The sequence below is a fragment of the Malaclemys terrapin genome, chromosome 22 (genome assembly GCF_027887155.1).
Source record: "Malaclemys terrapin pileata isolate rMalTer1 chromosome 22, rMalTer1.hap1, whole genome shotgun sequence".
NCBI classification, from domain to species: Eukaryota; Metazoa; Chordata; order Testudines; family Emydidae; genus Malaclemys; species Malaclemys terrapin.
In genome coordinates, this window is record NC_071526.1 from 14,282,122 (window position 1) to 14,289,400 (window position 7,279).

The window sequence follows — 7,279 nt, forward strand, 5'->3', positions numbered from 1 at the left end:
CAGCACTGCACTGGGGAAATGGGGTCAGCGCTGACTGAGGGGAGAGCCCCCCCCAAGCACTCCAGCGCTGCACTGGGGAATTGGGGTCAGCACTGACTGAAGGGAGAGGGGCCCCCCCAAGCACTCCAGCGCTGCACTGGGGAATTGGGGTCAGCACTGACTGAGGGGAGAGCCCCCCCCCAGCACTCCAGCACTGCACTGCGGAATTGGGGTCAGTCCTGACCGTATGGGGGAAGAGCCCCCTGCACTGAGCCCCACCCTGCTCCACTCCCTGCAGCTCCGAGCCCTTGGGTTCAAGCCTGGGCAAAGGTACCTTGTCCCATGTCCGCACCACCTGCTCTGCACACTGCAGATGTGCATGTTGTGGGTGAATGCGCCCCCCCCCCCATCTGCTGCCGGCTCTCACTGGGCCTGCAGGGGGGTGCAGCCCAGAGAAGATGTTCAAAGGCTGGAGGGCTGGCGTGTCGGGATTCTCATACGAGCAACGTCGCCATCGCCCTGCAGCGCTGGTGCCATGCGGGGACGGGATCAGGGGGCTGCACCTCCCCTACCCCGCTCCCTCCATCCCTCTGGTACCAGGAGGCTATGCACCATCCATACTCCCCTTTGCTGGTTTCCGGGCGGGGCGCAGCAGCTGAAGCGGGCAGGGCCGCTGGCAGAGGGAGTTGAGCCGGTGCCAATGGCGTATAGGGTACAGGGGCAGGCAACATTCAGCATAGGCCCCTGGGCATCCCCAAAACTGTTCCTAAAACCCCACTGAGCTGCCTGTTTCTCTCCCTCCTGCTGTGAAGTGCCCCTGTGCATTGTGGGGGAGAGACAGAACATCATAGAGCGGCTGAAAGCGGGGACCCATGGTCTGTCCTCGATCTAGGGCTGCAGATCCTCCCTGCCCCTGGGAGCTGGGGAATCAAGCCGGAGCACCTCACTGGTGTATTTCAGCTTCAAAGCACCCCGGTCACGCGGGGAGCCAGGCTGATGTTTTATAGATGGGGAAACTGAGGCAGAGAGCGGTGACTTGCCTGGGCTCACATGGGGCCCTGCACCCTGACCTGTGCCTTAACCACGGGATTCCTCTTGGACTCCTGCTCCCTGGAGCTGGCGTGTGGGTTCCTCCGCCAGGGCCCAGCTCTGCTGCAAAGCCTCTGCTGTCCCCGGGCAGAGGAACGTGGCTGGAGGCGGCAGCGGCATCTCATTCATTTGCTTGCCTCAAGCCGCCGTCCCAGCCCAGAATGAGCCCTCTGTCACCGGGGCCGTGCGGCTCGCTGACCCGCTACCCACCCTGCGCTGCCTCTGCTGGTGGCACGCTCACCCAGCCGGGCGCGTGCTTGTGCGTCTGGCGACGGGCTGGGGGGGGGGGGTGAAATGGAAGGGGATGGGCTCAGGGCAAGGGATTTAGGGCGAAGGCCGAGGGGCTCAGCACTGCAGTGTAGGTACAGGTGAGGGGCACAAGCAGAGGAACACATAATTGAGAGCAAGGTGAGGGTCATGGCCCGGGGTACGTGTGGGCTGGCAGGGCTGGATCATGGCCGGGGTACCTAGGTCCTGGCAGGGTTGTGGCTGGGTCATGGCCCGGGGTACGTGTGGGCTGGCAGGGCTGGGTCATGGCCGGGGTACCTAGGTCCTGGCAGGGTTGTGGCTGGGTCATGGCCCGGGGTACATATGGGTTGGCAGGACTGGGTCATGGCCAGGGGTACCTAGGTCCTGGCAGGGTTGTGGCTGGGTCATGGCCTGGGGTACATGTGGGCTGGCAGGGCTGAGGCTGGGTGGTGGTACCTAGGTCCTGGCAGGGCTCATTTGTGGCCAGCAGCAAGCCCCAAGCTGGGAGTTCATCACTTTGCTGCACACCTCCAGCACCACCGCTGTCAGAAAGGGGGCAAATCTGCAAGCCAAGCCCCGGACGACCCCTTAAAACAACTTGGTCCTTTCCGTGGTTCCCTGCAGCTGGTGGAATAGTTGCACTAGGACCCAGGAATTTATGTTCCTTGTGGTTCCACGTGTGATTGCTCCATTGCTACACCCAGCCAGCACCCCCAGCTGGTGTCGCTGGGGGCACATGAGCAATGGCAAAGCAACGCACAACTCCGGGTGTGGGGTGAGCACAGGCCCGGGCACCAGGGCTGTCTGGCACCAATTCCCTCGGTGGCCTCGGGCGAGTCCCGCCCCTCCTGCTGTGCCTCTCCCCACTAGTGTGATGGGGTAACGCCACTGCCCTGGCTCACCGGGGCCCTGGGAGGCATCGGCGACAGCTTCAAGGTGCCCGGAAGGCGACACACCTGTGCCAAGCGCCGCATCCCGGAAGCAGCGTCCAGACCTCTGCCCCGCCACCCGCTGGCTGAAACCGACGAAGCTGCCCCGTGCAGGGGTCCCCACTCGGCCAGTTATGGGTCCAGAGATGCAGGACATGGACTATGGAGAGAAGGAGGTTGGATTGGGACCATGCTGTGGGTACCCACACCTGGCCTTTGATTCCCCAAGGAGATTTTCCCGGAGCCTGGTCACTCCGGGGAATAAAGGTTTATTTCAAGGGGACGATGTGGTTGGTGACTTTGCCCTGTCTCGCCCCATGCTATAAATCGCTGTGGGGAGGGAGCTTGGTAACGCACAGGCCTGTCCTGTGGACGTCAGACTGGAATGAGAGTTTGTGGCCACAGACGACTGCCCCTCCCGGCCCCTGCTCCGCAGCTGACTCAACTTGTCCTCCTACCGCTAGCCCATAATGCACAGGTAGCCTTGCCAAATCTCCCAGAATGCACTGGAACAATTCAGCTTGTCCTCCCACTGCTGTCCCATAATGCACTGGTAGCCTTGACAAATCTCCCAGAATGCACTGGAACAATACAACTTGTCCTCCCACTGCTGTCCCATAATGCACTGGTAGCTTTGCCGACTCTCCCAGAATGCACTGCTCCCGGGAGCTGAGCTCGGAAGGGTGCGCTAGGTACCCCACGGGCAGTGCAGCTGGACTGGTTCAGGACAGTGTTGGTGCGGACGTGGGGTCACATGGAAATGATTCCCTCGGGCTCATGGGGGTGGCACAAAAGCGACTGAGCTTTAACCGGCCCTGTTACAGCTGAGTCAGTTCACCAGGCTGCCCCCATCCAGCCCCAGCTTGGCGCAGCCGAGTTCAATGCAAAGACCTTGCAGCTGGGCGGGAGGCACTTTGAGATGTTTGTTCCCTGGCTGGGGCTCCCGCTACACCCCCCCCCTGCACTCCCACATACCCGCTTTTGTTGGGCAGCAGTGCTCCCTCCCCCCACCCTCTGCTGAGCATGCCAAGAGCCGGGCTTATGCACTGAGGACGTGGCGGGCTCAGAACTGGGGCGCCAGCAGCCCCACGCCATGGGCACTATTTGGCAAGTGCTTCCCCAGCCGAGCACTTTGCAACCAAAGCCTTGTGTGGCCCGCCCCAGTCCCTAGCAGAGCCGGGGGTCTGCCGGCTCGCCGGGCACTCTGACCCCAAGGGGACTATCCCGTGCGTGCTCGCCAAACCCAACCCATCCTTAGCTAGTGGTGGGGAGCTCTGCCCCGCTGAACACGGGGGTGGGAGGCCAATTCCAGCAGGGCTAGGGTTACCATTGGTCCGGATTACCCGGACATGTCCTCCTTTTCGCGCTAAAAATAGCGTCCGGGGGGAATTTGTAAAGCACTCACAATGTCCGGGATTTCCCCCTCCCCCGGCAGAGCGAGCGGCTGGGAGGGCTGCAGAAAAATCCCGGGCTGGACTTCTGAGCAGCTGTAGAGGAGCCGGAGCCGCCCTGCATTCTGAGTTGGCCTCTCCTGCAACCCGGTCCGGCAGCACTGTGCAGGGCCAGGGACCGGGTTTTGTTGTGCAGGGCCAGGGACCGGGTTTTGTTGTGCTGGGGAGCGCAGCCACGTGTCCGGCTCGGCTGCACAGAGCCCAACACTCTGTTCTGAGCAGCAGGGTAAGGGGGACCGGGGGCAGGAAGGTTCTGGAGGGGGCAGTCAAGAAACGGGGGGGGGGGCTTTTGGGGGGGGGGTGGAGAAAGTTTTGGGCAGTCAGGGTACAGGTAGGGGGTAGGGTCCTGGGGGGCAGTTGGGGGGGGTCTTAGGAGGGGGCAGTTAGGGGACAAGGAACAGGGAGGCTTAGGGGTGGGGTTCTGGAGGGCAGTTAGGAGCAGGGGTCCCAGGAGGGGGCAGTCAGGGGACAAGGAGCGGGGGGGTAGGGGGCTGGGAGTTCTGGGGGGGGCTGTCAGGTGGCAGGGGTGGGGAGAGGGATCGGAGCAGTCAGGGGACAGGGAGCAGAGGGGTTTAGATGGGTTGGGAGTTCGGGGGGGGGCTGTCAGGGGGTGGGGAGTGGTTGGATGGGGCGTGGGAGTCCCAGGGGTCTGTCTGGGGGTGGGGGTGTGGATAAGGGTTGGGGCAGTCAGGGGACAAGAGGCAGGGAGGCTTAGATAGGGAGTGGAGTCCTGGGGGGCAGTTAGGGGCAGGGGTCCCAGGAGGGGGCAGTCAGGGGACAAGGAACGGGGGGAGGGTTGGGGGTTCTGGGGGGGCGGGAAGTGGGCGGGGCTAGGGCGGGGCTCCTCCCGTCCTCTTTTTTGCTTGCTGAAATATGGTAACCCTAAGCAGGGCCAAGCCCCCATATCCCCAACCGAAGGCAGCAGCACAGCGCTTGTGCCCGTGCTGGGTAGCCATGTTCTGTGGGTACAGCAGAGTACGGCGTATGGGGCCCTGCAGACCTGCCAGTAGAGCCCCACAGGACGGAGAAATGGCTGGTTTGTGCACCCCGGTGAAGCAGCACCGTCATGGAGCCGAGAGCTGCTCGGCAAGGGGCCATGCTGCCCCCCGTTAAGCCGCAGCTTGTCTCAGCATTGCAGCCTGCAGGGCCGAGGCAACTGGGGGTCCCTGGCCCATCTGCTTGGAGACCCAGAGGGAGAGGCGGGGCTGAGGGAGGGGGGCTCTCTGCCCAGCCAGGCAGCCCCGTGTCTTATTTCTTCCCGTTTAACTTGTTAAGGAGTCCGGCTCCTCTCCCACCCCACCCCATATCAGCTGAGAAGCTGCATGTCCCTTTTCCGATTTAACCAGCGTTCTGGCGCCGGTTCTGGCTTTGCTGCAGTGGGGCAGGGGGACGGGGTAGGAAGAGGCTGCTCGACATGGGGGGAGGAATGCAAATGCAAGAGCACTCAGCAAAGGGCTGGGGGCTAGCGTAAAAAATACATCCCTAGTTTGCCATCCGGGCCCCCCCCCCCGCCCCCAACGCAGAGTTTGAGTGGAGGAAGACTGGCCCAGTGGTTAGGGCTCTGGTTCAAGTCCCTACGCTGCCCCACATGTCCTGTGTGACCTTGGGCAAATCACGTCCCTGCTCCGTGCCTCGGTTTCCCCATCTGTACAGTGTGGATAACAGCACTGCCCTGCCTCCCAGGGGCGCGGTGAGGGTAAACGTGAGACGCTCAGAGCATGAAGGCTGTATACGCATCTCAGGCAGACAGATGCCTAAGTAATCAGCTCGAGTCAACGATATTCAATTGGCCTGACAAACTATACAGGCCTTGGTCTCATACCAGAGTGATGGGCACGCTACCACTACCTAGGCTGGACAGCAGATGCCTAGCAGTGGCACAGGGCAGAACAATAGTTTCAGGGGGGGAATGGGAAACCCACTCCCTAAATGGAGATGAGACACCCCAAAATAGAACAGAGACCCCTAAATAACTAACTCCCCACCCCAGTCCCAGCAGCATTGATACTCTGCTGTCCCTTTAATAACTGTGGTCCTGATTCTGATCTTATTGGCACTGGTGTAAATCAGAACTAACTGCCTCAAAGCCAGCTGGGACACGCGAGAGGAGACACAGGCCTTGGTGGGCAAGTGCTCTACGCAGCTGGGAACCTTGGGCCTAATTTTTCCAGCCATGCCGGCCTCCCACTGGCTTCCTATGACATCGCAGCTGGTCAATTCCCCAGTCTCTCCCCACCTGTGTCTTTTAAATATGGTGGGTAGCCATCCCTGCCTCTTCTAGCCAATAGGATCAAAGAATACACCTGGTTTCATTTTCTATTGGATGGATTGCTCCAAGCTCCACCCTAATAGGCGGAGTGTTTGCTAGGCAGCCTGTATAAAAGGAGAGTGGTTAAGCCACACCCTCTCTCTCTCAGAGTCCTGCCTCTCTGTGCTGATGAGCAGATTGTCTCTTGAAAGTGCCTTGGCCTCCAAACTGTGGGACAAATGCAGATGATCCCGCAGAGCAGACAGCCCTGGGTGGAAGCTGCAGGTAAGAGTGAGGCTGGGCTGGAAAAGCAGGTGAACTGTCTCATGTGAGGCGTTACAAGGAGAGTAACTCCTGCTGTGGAGTGAGGCTTGAGGGCTGCAGGCTTTGTAGCTTCTGTTGTTCTGAGCTGGTTGAAGGTGCCTGGGCTCCTTGAAACAACAAAGAGTCTGGTGGCACCTTAAAGACTAACAGATTTATTTGGGCATAAGCTTTCGTGAGTAAAAACCTCACTTCTTCGGATGCATAGAGTGAAAGCTTTCACTCTATGCATCCGAAGAAGTGAGGTTTTTACTCACGAAAGCTTATGCCCAAATAAATCTGTTAGTCTTTAAGGTGCCACCAGACTCTTTGTTGTTTCTGTAGATACAGACTAACACGGCTACCCCCTGATACTGGGCTCCTTGCACCCCTCTGTTCCTCAAATGAGCTCCCTGGGTACCACCCTTCTGGTTCCCTCTATTGCAGGGGCTCCCTGCAGCTCCCCCAGTCCCCCCATTGTCCTTTCCCCCATTTCTCCTACTTTGGGGTTCTGTGTGCTGTGCCCCCATTCATGGGGGGGCCCCCTGGCTGGGGCTTTGCTGCACCCCCATGCCTTGCTAGCCTCACACCTGTGTCCCCAAATCCCCCCACACCAGAGGTTCTTTGTGCCCCCCACCATAGCCCCCCTTCCTCTGTGATACCAAGGGCTCTGTGCACCTCCTTCCCCCTGCCAGAGGTTTTGAGTCCCCTCCATTCCCCCTTCTCCCCCCCATAGTAGGGTCCCCTTTTGCCACCCCCACCCCAGTGCCTGTTCCCCCCATGGTTATTTTTGCCTGGGAAATAAGTCATTCAGGGTGTCCACTCTTGAGAGCCTGAGCAGGGCTATTGTTACGCGTTCATGGGGCCACCAAGCGGTTTTTGGCTCTATAAACTGTTGCAGAGGTGCATGAAGCACCGGCTGTGCTAATCCGATGGCAGGGGACCCCGTGGCCTTGCCTTTGGTTTTCTGGTTGCCCCCCCAAATTAACATTGTTCGGCTCATCGATGCCCAGAGGGGCCCCTGGAATTTAGGA